Below are 14161 nucleotides of genomic sequence, written 5' to 3'. Positions count from 1 at the left end.
AAGCAAGTGAGAATAAAGAAATAAAGCTCGAGTATTGCAAGACCGAAGATCAAATTGCTGACATATTCACTAAGGCATTACCAAGGCCAAAGTTCGAGCAACTACGATCGATGCTAGGAGTTACAAAAATGTGCATCAAGGAGGAGTGATAAAATATTGATGCACACTTTCTAGAAGCTTCCACACTTGTGTAGAAATAAGTAGTGATGATTGTATCATAATATATAGAATTATCCTAAGCTTCTAGTATATTCTATTATAGGCATTTAGTATTATAATTATAGAAGTATCTAGAAATCTTGAGAAAAATGTATACTAGATACTTATGGAACCATCTAGAAATTCATAAGTGTTGTAGAAAGCCTATAAATAGGCACTCACCCTTCATTTGTGAAGCATCCAAATAAGAAGCAAATTATTCTAAGTTGTGTAGCTCCAAAGCTTCTCCACTTCTATTTTCACTACTATAACTTTCATTTCTAAAATACTATCAGGTGGAATGACAAATGAATATACATTTAGCAATTAATTATTGCATTTCTGCCATATTTGTTTAGAAATAAACATATCCATAGATCATTTATCGGTTCTCCAGCAACAAAGTAATATTTTATAGTCATTTGAGGCAGTACAACTAATATTTAGTTGACAAAGGAAAAAATATATACAACTCTTATGCAATATCTTACAATTCCTGGTAAATCAATTGAATAAATAACAAAGAAGTAGGAAGTGCATATTTTAGAAGGTTAAAGTATGATAAACTGGAAGGTAGTGAGTGATTAGCTAGTTGAGAGAAAAACCTATGTTTGGTTACATATTCTCTAATCGATGTCTGCATCTCATTTGTTAGAGATTGAAGTACTTTTTGTGGAAGAATGCTACCATGCTACAAGTACCTGTTCACCACACAGACCACCATCCCCCATATCTAAACTTGAAAGAGAAGCATTACAATATTGAGATATTCTTCTTACGAGGGACTAAGCTCATAAAGTTCAAAGCAAGGTTTTTATGTGTGACCAACAGAAATAGCAGTTTATATTGATGGTTTGAACAACATGTTAGTGCAAATGGCTCATATACTCCGGTAAACACGACAATGTCATGTATGGGCCCATGATTGTGGATATACATTTCTATAGAATACAATACAAATTAGGGGCTGGCTGATATAAAAGCCTTGAAGTAGACTACTATACTGTTGTTAGAACATGCTGCAATCTTCTTGATAATTCTCAATGGAGTTGGAAATATCAAGGTCCACTCAAGTAGTATCTAATAGTTTCTAGCATGTTGTTACAATAATCTATATATATGTAGGATTGTTTGGAATTATCTAGAACAAGCAAATCCCATCCTGAACATGACAAAAGATATGAGCACTTAGAGTAAAATTGTCACAATAAAAATAATCATGAAGAGTATTTCACAAAAAGAGTATGAATATGACCATATGGCCATGGATGGGAGCATTTTCGAGGATATTGTTGTTTATGCGGCTCATAACAATTGTAAATGACACCAAAAAATTATTACTGACTGAGTCATGATCATGTCGTTCTCTTTATGACTTTTCGTGACATTGCCCAAAATGTGGAAGCAGACTATCAATCACATCATCCCTAGGATAAAACAGTCCTCTTCTCTATTTTCGAATTCTTACTATACTGTAAGAACCAATCTCAAATACACTCACAATATGACTACCAATATCAATTCTCAAAATACCCATAGTATGGCTACATGTGTCAAATCTCGAAATTCCCACTTTCCTACAATCTGGTTACCAGTGCTAGTTCTCGAAATTCCCATAATTTGGCTGCTTGTGTCAGTTCTAGTACCATAGAAAGAAAGAGGGAGAATTTGATCAAAAATGCTTCGACGGATATAAAGAGGGAGAGAAGAAAAGTTGGCAAATTGCTCTCAACTGGGATGAGTAAAAATGAAAGGAAGATGCATCTATTTATAGACGGAGGCCTCCAATGGTGATCTGATGGTCGTGATGCAAGATTTCATCCCAAACGGGCACATGATCCAATAGTCACACGACCGAATTATCCTTCACCTTGAACAAATCTTTCTCCCTACTCCCCTCACTCTCCAACCGTATGCTAACCAAGTCACACACATACGACAAGGGTGTTGACTTGGTCAGCCACACGTCCAAAAAGAAAATAAAAATAAAAATTCTTTTTAGAAAAAATTGTTAGTTCCAAGCCCAATCCTGACACAACCCGGCCGACCATACGACAATGGAGGAGGATGTGGTGGTTGTGGTGCACAAGCGCGCATTTGTGGAGGTTTGTTTGTGTGAGCCCTCTCCCACCATAAAAACCATTGTAGCCCTAATGGCATACCCCTTAGGGGGCACTTAAGGCTTATAAAGCCTTCCCAAGTCCCTCATCCTTCCTTCCATAAAAAAAAGTCCCTCATCCTTCCTTTGTAGGACTTGGGTTTTTTTGTTTCACATCCAAAAGTCATCATTAATGACCCCATTAATGTACCTATAAATATGCAAGTTCTAACAAATATTAATGAGTCCATCATAGTGCAAGTTCGATTGGATAATGGGACAGTGGTGAAGTCCAAAGACAAAGGCACTGTCATGGTGGAGGCACAATTAGGTATGCAACTTATCGAGGTTGTTTTACTAGTTCTACATCTTAAAGAATATCTCTTAAGTATTGATCAAATGATAGAGAAAGGACACTCTGTCCATTTTCAAGTAGATACATGCAATATATATGACAACAATAGAAAGCTTAAGATAGCCCATGTAAGAATGGAGAAAAGAAATATGTTTTTTAATAACTTGGAAATAAACCACTAATATTGCCTTGAAAGGACATGTCAATAACTCATGGCTTCAGCATTGAAGATCTCAACATCTTAACAATAATGTCTTAAAACTATTATATCAAAATAGAATGATAAGAAATCTTCCATGCATAAAAAATAATGAAGGAGCATGTGAAGGATGTCTACTTAGGAAGCAACACAGACTACCATTTTCAAGGAAGGTTGGAGGAAAAAAATCTTGTTGGAGCTTATCCACATTGACGTCTATGGGACAATGAGGACGCCATCACTCACTAACCACATGTACTTCATCTTTTCATTGATGACTTTTCTAGAATGGCATGAGTCTATTTTATAAAATAAAAGTCAGAATTCTTTGTAGTGTTCAAGACCTTTATGGAGAAGGAAAGCGGGAAACACATAAAAGTACTCAGAAGCGGTCATAACAAAGACTAGTAATATTTATACCAAAGATGATACTTGCTTCTCTAAGATCTTTCATATCAAAGTTGTTACACAATAATGATTTCACATTATTCACAATATGAATGTTGGAACCAAATATGAGTAGAGCATCTACATAGAGACACATGATAATGAAAATGTCATTTTCTGATTTGTAATAATGTATTTGTCACTTTCATTCACCTTATATCCATTCGAGACAATTAAATTGTTAAATTTTTTATGCCACTATTTAGTTGTTTGCTTAAGACCATACATGAACTTATCTAACTTGAAGACCTCATTTTCTTGCTCATAGATTACAAAACCTCTAGGCTATTATATATGGATTTCTTCTTCTAAATCACCATTTAAAAAACGGTCTTAACATCCATTTGATGTACTACTAAATCATGTATCACAGCGAGCGCTATTAGTACTATAATGTATGTTATTCTAGTCCCATGTGAAAAGGTTTCGTAGAAATCTATATTCTCATTTTGTCTAAAACTCTTCGCTACAAGGCAACATGATATTTATCCAATGTGCCATCAAGTTTCAGTTTATTTATCAATACCCACTTACAACCAATGGTCAGTTCTTGTTAGACTCTAGAGAATCCATCTCATTATTTATGACATCCTTCCGCAAATCAACATCCAAAGAAGTCAAAGCTTCTTGGAGATAATCTAATGTATAAACTATATAATCAGGTCCATACTCTTGAATAGATATTGCTCTCTCAATTCTTTTAGGTTTCATTGTTAACCCTTCATTTTTATCACTATACTTAATCACAAGTACGAGACTAGTTGAAAAACTCCACTATTTCTCATTTTTAAACATAATTTATTTTCATTGAAGTCAGCATCATTAGACTCATTGATCAATTTTTGTTAAGGTCCTAAAACATGTATGTCTTGTTGTTTACATCATACCCAATGAATACATATTCATAGGCTTTACTTGCGAGTTTAACTCTCTTGGGGTATAGGATCTGAACATAAGCCAGAAAACCCCAAGTTCTCAAATAAGACAAATTTGGTTGTCTAATCTTAAAGATTTCCATATGGGGAAATTTTATTTTAGCCTTAGAGACTCTATTTAACACATAGGAATCAATTAATAAAATTTAACACACAAAGAAGGTGTTGCACCAAACTTGGCATACTAGCTACTATTAATTCAGTTAATGTTCTATTCTTTCTTTCAGCTTTACCATTCATTTCAGGTGAATATGGTGCAATTGTTTCATGAATAATACCATTAAATTTATAAAATTATTAAACATGCTAGAATAATACTCAATGCCTCTATTGTTTGAGTTTCTTTATTTTCTTACAGATTTGATTTTCAATTTCAGTCATATATAACTTAAACATGTTAATTGCTTCACATTTATTTTTCATAAGATATACACATGTAAAGTAAGAGTTATTATCATCAAAGGTGATAAAATAAAGTTTACCATTTCTAGTTAATGTCTCATCTAATTCACATATATCAGAGTGTATCAAATCCAAAGGCTTGGATTCTTGCACTATAAATTTAAGCGGTTTTTTAGTTATTTTCGCTTAACTAGATGATTCACAATTTTTAAAATCATTTTTATATAATTTGGAATTAAAGCTAAGCTACAAAAGTTTGAAATTGATCGTTTGTTAATATGACAAAGTCTAACATGTCAAATATTAAAATCACACAACACATAAACTGAATCAGAAATTTTATTCATAATAACATCAAGATTTAATTTGAACATTTTATCAGTGGGATATCATTTCCCTATAAATACCTCAGTCTTAGTCAGAGTATACAAATATGCCCCTATGGTCTGGGTAATACCAGCCTTATTAAGAAGATAACCAAGAACTAAATTTTTCCTCATCTATAGAGTGTGGATTACATCTTTGAGAATTAGAGACTTCTAAGATGTAAACTTCTGCTCCACATCACCAGTTCCAACAACAACAGTGGTGCGAGAATCACCCAACATCGCTTTCTTGTCATCAACATCAATATATGTCTTGAACATAACACGACCGTAACAGACATGGTGGGAGGCGCCCCACCACCCATTAGACCCTCCTACCATGTTAACCTCAAATAAAACTGCCATAAGTGGCTCATTGATCATGTTGTTTTATAGAGGACCATCCATTGGATTATTGCAGCATATTCGTGCCATATGACTTGGGGTCCCACATTTGAAACATATAAACACATTGCAGAGTCATTATTAGCGGATAATTTAGCAAATTAAATCTTATAAGGGTTCAATTTCTTGTTGCGATTGGTATTCTTGGTCTTAATCCCATTGCTGCTCAAATTATTAAAATAATTGCTAGTAGGCTTCAAAGTCATACCTAAGAGTTTGTTCCTAGTGTTGCTGCTGAAGATAATCAACACCTTATTTCTCTGATCTTGTCTACGCGCCTCTTCCTCAATATGCTGACGATTGATAAACGATTCCAAAGAGAATTCTTTGGTCGTGTGGCTGAGAAGGTTTTTGAAGTCCTTCTAGCGGTGAAACAGTTTGTTAATAATGCCAACCACTAGGGACATACTCTCATAGACGATTTAATGAGCAATTATAGGTATCTCAAGGAACTGAGACTCTATTCATTTAGGCTAACAACATACTTTTTAATCTCAGATTCTACAGTATCATATTTTTCTCAATTGCAAATCAAATTAATTTTGCAGACTTCTATAGGTTGTAGTAATCATAGAGATCATCTTACAACCCATTCAGAATGAAATATTAACATATGTATTCATTTTCATTCCAGAGAGCTATCTTAATGTCCAATTTATCCTTCTCCTCCTTTTCAACTTTTTCCGACACCATTGGACATCAGTTTCAAAACATGGACAACTTTTCCCATGGTGAGAAAGAATTTCATCTTATGTTGTTGAAAGTGCAAGTTGTCAAGTAGAGCACTATTGGACTTTTGCCTATGTTTTGATGAAGACAAGGACTTAGTGAAAGCTTGAATATGATTCAATAAATCAACATGTCATGGACTCAAGTGTTTCATATCTAGACTAGGTTCTTTAATAGAGTTATTTTTAGAAGTCTAAGATGTGTACCTTAGACATTGAGTCTAGGTTAGGTAAACCTAGATGCAATTCTCACAAGCCTAAAAAGTAATCATTTCATTTACATGAGACATTCCATCTAGATCATTATGTGTTCATGTATTAATCATACATGTTACTTGTGCATCTTAGGTATAATATATTGGTAAAACATGTATAGTTGATAAGCATAACATATAGGTTGTTTACAATTTAATCAATAAGCTGAAAATGTGCCAATTAATCGACTAAGAGATGTGTTAATCGATTAACGTGATTACGGTTCCAAAAAATAACTGAAAACCAGAAAACAGTTATTCCCAACAACCCGTTAATCGAATAATGAGTACTTAATCGATTATCCGGGACTCTAAATGGTTTTCTATAAAAACTGTGAATTCAGAACGTCTACCACATCATATCATTCATTTTAGAAATTGTTAGGTGCATATTTTTTAGCTTAATTGTGTCATATAGGCAGAGTGAAATGCATTGTGAGATAGAGAGAGATAGTGCCATGCTTAGGCTTTGATTGTCATCATATTACATATGGTCTATATGTTAAACAATCATATCTTTTCTTGCATTTCTTTAAGAGAATTTTAGGGTAGAAATGATGTGTTTCTGCATTTTCATAAACTCATACATATTCATATTATCTTGTGAGTTTTGTATATGGTTTTTAGTTGAGTTTTTTTAATTGTAATATTTTGAGCAAAAGTGTGCTTTATAAAACTAAGTTTTTTGTGTACTGTCTTTGTAATAAGAGAATTTTCTCTTGGTATTTTATCAACTAAGATATTTGGTGCGTCTTGACCAAGACTTAGAGGTCTTGAGTTTAGAACAAGTTCTTGGTTGGGGCTAGATCGCAAGAAAGGTTTTCTTAGGCGATTAAGAGAGTCAAACCAAGAAAGTGGATTCTTGGATTCAAGAAGGGAGCGTCTAAGTGTTGTATTGGAAGTTTGCATGTAACTAGACATTATGTTCAATATTAGTGAAGAAAAATCTCCCGAGATCATAAGGTGAGGCCTGGATGTAGTTTGCAAGTGGACCTGCAAACGAACCAATATAAAATTCCTTGCTGCAGGCTTTTTCTATCCCTAATATCTTTAAATTTCAAGTCTTATTATTGCATGATATTGGCTGATATTTTGGATACTATTAGGTTGTTGTATCTAGTTTAATTATGTCTAAAAATATCTGCTTTATTTGTTCTTGAATGTTGGTGACTTGCTGTGCAAGAAGCCATTCTGCATCTTGCTGTTATGTATGTGTTAATCTATTAAGGCGTACATTTAATCGATTAACTAGGGCTTTTTCCAGAATAGGTCTTTGGTGCGAAAAACGGTAATTGATAATCGCTACACCTATTCAACCCCCTCCCCTTCTAGGTATGTTATGTCCACTGATACCTCACAAGCTGTATCAAAGCTAGCACGTCGTGTTAGATCATCTACATACGCGTGATCCTAAAGCGAAAGTCCGGATGAAAATATTCATAGAAGCCATTGACTCAAATATTTGGGAATCCGTAGTCAACGGGCCTTTCATTCCAATGCATCTAGTGGACGATGAACCGAAAGAAAAACCCAAGAGTTTATGGGCTGATGATGAACATAAAAAGGTTCAATACAACCTACGTGCTAAAAACATCATCACATCAGTCCTGTCATATGATGAATTCTTTCGGGTTTCGCAATGTCAAAGTGACAAGGAAATGTGGGACACTTTACAAGTGACTCACGAAGTCACTAGCGAAGCCAAGCATGCCAGGATGAATGCCCTGACACATGAGTACGAGTTGTTTCTTATGTTGTTGAGTGAATCTATCGGCGACATGCAAAAATAATTCACACATATAGTAAACCACGTAGTTGCTCTAGATAAATCTTTCACCAAAGGAGAACTAACTAATAAAGTTTTACGTTGGCTTGACAGGAGATGACAACCTAAAGTTACAGCTATAATGGAATCCAAAGATCTTGACTCCATGCCTTTGGCAACACTGTTTGGAAAGCTTCAAGAGCACGAGATCGAACTTGGGCGCTTGGCGATGCATGAGGAATCAGACTGCAAGAAGAAAGGCACATCTCTTAAAGCAACGACATCTCAATCTACTGAAGATAAAGAAGATGCTGAGTCTGATTCAAATATTGATGATGAACGTTGAGCCTTCTCGTACGAAAATTCGGGATGTTCCTAAAGAAAGGAGGCGTTAAACGATTTCAGAAAAAAGAAGTGCGTGAATCAATTCGAAAAGGCAAAGGTAATAAAAAGCGCTTCACTTGCCACGAGTGAGATTTCAATGTCGTACTTATCTCAAGAAAGTTGATTCGGAGAAGAGCATTCCTCGGGACTTCAAGTCAAAGAAGACCTACATTGTCTGGGACATACCGGAGGAGGATACGACATCAAGCACCTCAGATGAGGAGGAGACCGCCAAGCTATGCCTAATGACCAGAACAAATGAAGCTTATGATTCAAATTATTCAAATGAGGCTAATAATGTGGTATACTCTGACATCTCATCTTCATTTTCTGATGATTCACCTCCTTATGAGGATTTATATAATGCTTATGTCGAATTACCTAAGGAAGTAAAAAATTTAGCTAGGATTAGTTCCGATAGAAAATACGTAATCCTTCTAAATGAATAGAAAATAGTCCTATTACAGAAAGAATTAGATAAGCTGAAACTTGAGAATAAAACATTAGATGTAATATTTTCTTGTAATACATGCGATTGCTCAAATAATAAATTATGTCAATCAACTGTCTATGAGTCTTGCAAGACTTTGAGAAATGAAAATTTGAAACTTAATGAAAAACTCACAAAACTCATGGAGAATCAGAACCAACTAGACACTATGCTTAGTCAAACTAAAACCATTTGTGATCGTACTGGATTAGGGTATATTTCCCTTTTGTGTAGGAAACAACCATATAGGAAACCTGTAACTCGACCAAATAAAAAGTTGTATAATAAGAAAGTTCCTACATGTTTCTATTGTGGCACTCATGGCCACACTTTCTACTCCTGCTATATCAGGAAGTATGGTATACCGAGTGGTGTGTATTTTCTTGGATGAAAAAGGGAGATAACTCCCTAGTTTCTTTATTGTTGATTTCTTCTATCTTATTTCTGAATATGGTTTGCTTAATTCCATTGCTTAGAAACTGGTTGGTTGAGTTTATCTTCACTTATTTGATTTACTCTCTCTAGTGCATGAATGCTTAGTTCGTGTGAATTTGTTAATCGTTTCATGCTCATAATGATTTCGCGGTTTAGGTTCTGGAACTTTGAATTGATTATCGCTTAGTTAATTGATTCTCAACAAATTCGGAAGTTAATGGTTGGAATCTGAAAATAATCTTTTGAGACCGAGGATTGAGTTGTGAACAAACGAACCAAAGGGATTTAGTCATTTTATTACATTGCTTAACTACTGTTTCTGAATTTGATTTATGTTCATACTATCCAACAACAAAAACCCCCTTGTGTGTGTGAGTATAAGTTATTTGAAGCTTTGCTTGAAAGATAATCCTTGAGAAACGACCTAGGAGTCACTTCCTAGTACTGGAGTTTTAATTGTTATATTATTTGTGTCGGGTACGGTCTCGATCAAATTTGGTGCTGCTGTCGGGGATTATCGGTTCTTGCCAAATGTTCTTAGTATAGTTTAGTGTGTGTCTTAGAATAACCATTCTATTTGGGTTTCAAAATGTGCCTGTAGCATTCACTATTTGATGTTTGCTGTCTTGTTTAGATATTTGCATGTTGGTTGATTCAGGTGTATGTTGGTTAATATAGTTGTGGTTGGAATTTTTGCGTGAAAATTTGTTTCCACAATTCTTTCATCATATATTGAATACTCGATGCATCATAGTCAATCACCTTGCTACTAGTTGTGAGATACAAACAAGTAGTGACTAGTTTTATTGTTGATTTCCTATTTTTGGCATAACTTTGGAATTGTTGATAAGAATTGGACGTATTATATATGCATTTGTGGTAGAAAAATCCAACGATTCTTTCTCTATACACTGCGTCTGTAGAACCCACCCTGAAAATCCAAAAAGAGTATGTTTACTGTTTCTTTTTTATTTTACAAGTTTATTTTTCCAATCGTTTGATTTTGTTGCATTTAATTAAATTAGTTAGGCCTTGAGTTTTTTCCTGAAACTTTTTGAGAGTGGGTAAAGACCAATGGTTTCTTCCAAAAAGAAGATGTGTAAGAGGTAGATGAGTGATTTAAGGGATTTTGTGTAAGAGGATATGTATTTTTGCTTGTTCCACAAGCAAGCATCTTAAATGAAAGCGATGTGACCTTTTCGAAAAAACATTCCCGAATAAACCATGCTCGATTTTTGTCGGCTAATACTCGGTCGGATATTAAAAATCTCCCGACTTTGGTTTATGGTTAGAACTTCGAAACACGGAATTTGGAGTGAAAAATATTTAGAAATGCGTTATGGAAAAAATTGATGTCTATCTTCACTCGAAATAATATTTCGAAGCCAAAGGCGCAATCGAAATTCGATTCCGAGTTACAGAACTCAAAAAACACGTTACTGGGCCGAATTCGGGCGAATTTGGGCCTGACAGTAGCTCAAAAACTTTCCGTCACAGAAAATTACGAAACTTTACCATAAAATATGAAATCATGAAAAAAGACTAACACTCAACTACGGTTTAGTCTAATTTAATACCGATTAATTTCTAAAATTAATCGTTGTTAAAATAAATATACACGGAAAATTCACGGTGTTACACATTGCCGCCAGTGTGTGTTGCGCTCAAATCCTCTGGATGAAGCAGCAACTTAAGGACTTTGGTCTTAATCTAGAAAAAATTCATATTAAATGTGATAATACAAGTGTCATAAACCTGTGCAAGAATCCCGTTTTTAATTTGAGAACCAAGCATATAGAAATTAGGCATCACTTCTTACGTGATCATGTTCAAAAAGGCGATTGTGTGCTTGAGTTTGTTGAAACTACTAAACAATTAGCAAATATTTTTACAAAGCCCCTCTCACGAGATACCCTTTATGTTCTTCGAAGAGAACTTGAAATCTTTGATGAAAAATATATTGATTAAGTTTTCTAACAGTCTATTATTTGCCTTGCATGTTGAATGCCTTGTATGCTTCAAAATGAATACTTGTTGAATGCATTGTATTCCTAATATGATTCATGACCTAGTATAATAAGCTCTATATGTATGTGTATTTGCCTAAAATTGTTAAATATAGGTTAGAAATTTTGACATGCTTTTAAAACTCAAAAACCTACTTGATTCTACAAATTTTATGTCAGTTAATCGATTAACCAAAAGTCTTAATCGATTAAAATAAGTTCCAGTAGATAAAACTTCATTTTCTAAGAACTTTAATCGATTAATGTTTCATCTTAATCGATTACATGGGCTTATTTTTCTAAAAATCTGGAATTTTAACTATGATTAATCGATTAAGTGCAACTCTTAATCGATTAACAACAGTAGATAAAGTAGAAACAACTACATTTTTAGCATTTTTCCAAAATCTCTCTATCCCCTTTTCTCTCTAAATCTCAGAGGCAATAACACAATCTCAATCCTTAGCTTAAACGAAGATTAAACCTCACCCTCTACCCATATTGCATTTCATTAAACTCCAATCACTCTCAAATTTCTAAGAAATTCGTTTTCCCCAATTCCAAACCCTAAGTTTAGGTTTCTCCCAAAATCCTCTTAAACCTCTCAATCCTCTCGGTTTTACAATCAACAATGGAAAGAGGTCGCTCAAAAAGGATTAAGACAACAACACAACGTGCACGAAGGACTCCGATTACTTCATCTTCAAATCCAAGTGTGAGGCAGGACCGTGGAGACCCTTGCTACTCCCTCATTCTGCAGGAGACCCGGTTGTCAAAATTTCAAGGTAGGAAACCTGCATATATGTGGTATGCCGACTTAACTTGGATGGCGGAACAAAACTTTGATTTTCTGCATGACATGCAAGCTCAAGGAGTTGTCACATTTTTTGAATTAAAGGGAAATATATACCCTGTTATAATTAGGGAATTATATGCAAACTTTAGATATAAAGATGGGAAGTATTGGTCCAGGGTTTCTAGAATTTATTTGAGTTAAGTGAGGAAATTTTTATGAATGTGGAGGATTATCTACTAATGGTGCTAGTATTGGTGATTGGGGTTTGATTAAGAATTCATTTGATGCTGCTGAAGTTTATAAGTCATGTTTGAGAGGACCTCATTTGTATGTCCAAGGAGAGTTAACTAAAGTTGGATCGCTTTATGGGGAGAATAGACTTTTGCATTATCTAATAGCATATATTCTGGTTTAAAGGAACACAAATCATGCATAACCCACTGTGAATGATTTGAGGTTCATGTATGCTGTCAAGGAGAACGTTATGATAAATTGGCCTGAAGAGATCCTTAAGGTCATGTATAGTGTGTCTACTTTGCAATCTAAGCTGCTACCGTACAATATCTTCATTTCGACAGTTATTGATTATCTACACATTGATGTGTCTGACACTATTATAATGGAATCTACTGATAAAGATCACCTTGTTGGTGAGAGCTTGATTCACAAGATGGGTATTTATAAGTATGGAAATACTTGGAAATATCAAGAGGACTACACCACTGTGAATCTAGACTTATCTGAAGATGATGATCAGGCAGGGACATATGAGCAGAATGTAGGAACTCAGGGGGAAACAAGTGGGAATGCACCACAAGAACCTTCATTTGGATTAGCTCATTTGGATGCTATGGAGCAGAGGCTGAACAACATAATGGATCTGCACTTTCAGTCTTTGAAGGACTTTTATCACACTAACTTGGAGCAGTTTGAGGAATGTCAGGTCGCTTACATTGATAACCACTATAAGTCCTCGATGAGCTTTGTTCAAACCACTGCTAAGGCACAAAATGACAGGTTTTGTGCAGAATTTGACAAGCTAAGAGTTCTCATCAAGAGAGATAGTAGTCTGACAATTCCTGATGACAAAAACCGTCCTCCTCATCCTCAGTTAGAAGACTCTAGACCTTAAGATACCTTAGTTTTATTTCTTCTAATGGCTAAATTCAGGATTGTGTTGCTTTGTTCTCTTTGAGACATATTTTCTCTTTGCTTTTATTGGTTTGCAATAGTTACTATCTACTTATTCTGAACATTTATAACTTGATATGCATAATATTGAACTTTGATCGTTACTGGTTTTGTTTCAATTGCTTATATCATATGTTTATTTATGTCATATATAGTATGAATGTGTGTTTATGGTTCTTGACCATGATTGGTTATATGCATCTATCTTGTATGATTAAGCCTCCTGTTTACATGCTATTTGATGAGCAATATATTACACACTGTTCATAACCTTAATTTAGCATGATTGATTATTCTTGGTGCCTAATTGACTTTTGTTCACATGGTTTAGTGTTTTAGACTTTATTGGCCTAATATTCCTAAAATGAGTTAAATTGGGATTATTTGGCCTGAGTAAATCTATTATCATTTTCAGATCACATTTGGCACCAATCGCATTTTGGACATTATGGAAGTCGAGGATATGTGCTGAAGTGAAGATTGTATTTTTATTTTATGAGTTGTTTTTATTGTAATTTAGCTTTGGGCCCATTGTTTAGGCCCAATTCGGTTTTATGTGTGTTGGAGGGGTTAAATTCGGATTCACCACTCCAAACACACACACTTTACTTTTCCTCACTTTAAAACATAAACACATTTTCATTTTCCCTCTTTTAGCTCTGCTAGGGTTTCACTCCTTCTTCATTTTTTCATTTTCGGTTTGTTCTT

This window comes from Lupinus angustifolius, chromosome LG16 (genome assembly GCF_001865875.1).
Source record: "Lupinus angustifolius cultivar Tanjil chromosome LG16, LupAngTanjil_v1.0, whole genome shotgun sequence".
NCBI classification, from domain to species: Eukaryota; Viridiplantae; Streptophyta; class Magnoliopsida; order Fabales; family Fabaceae; genus Lupinus; species Lupinus angustifolius.
This window is presented reverse-complemented; position numbering follows the sequence as displayed.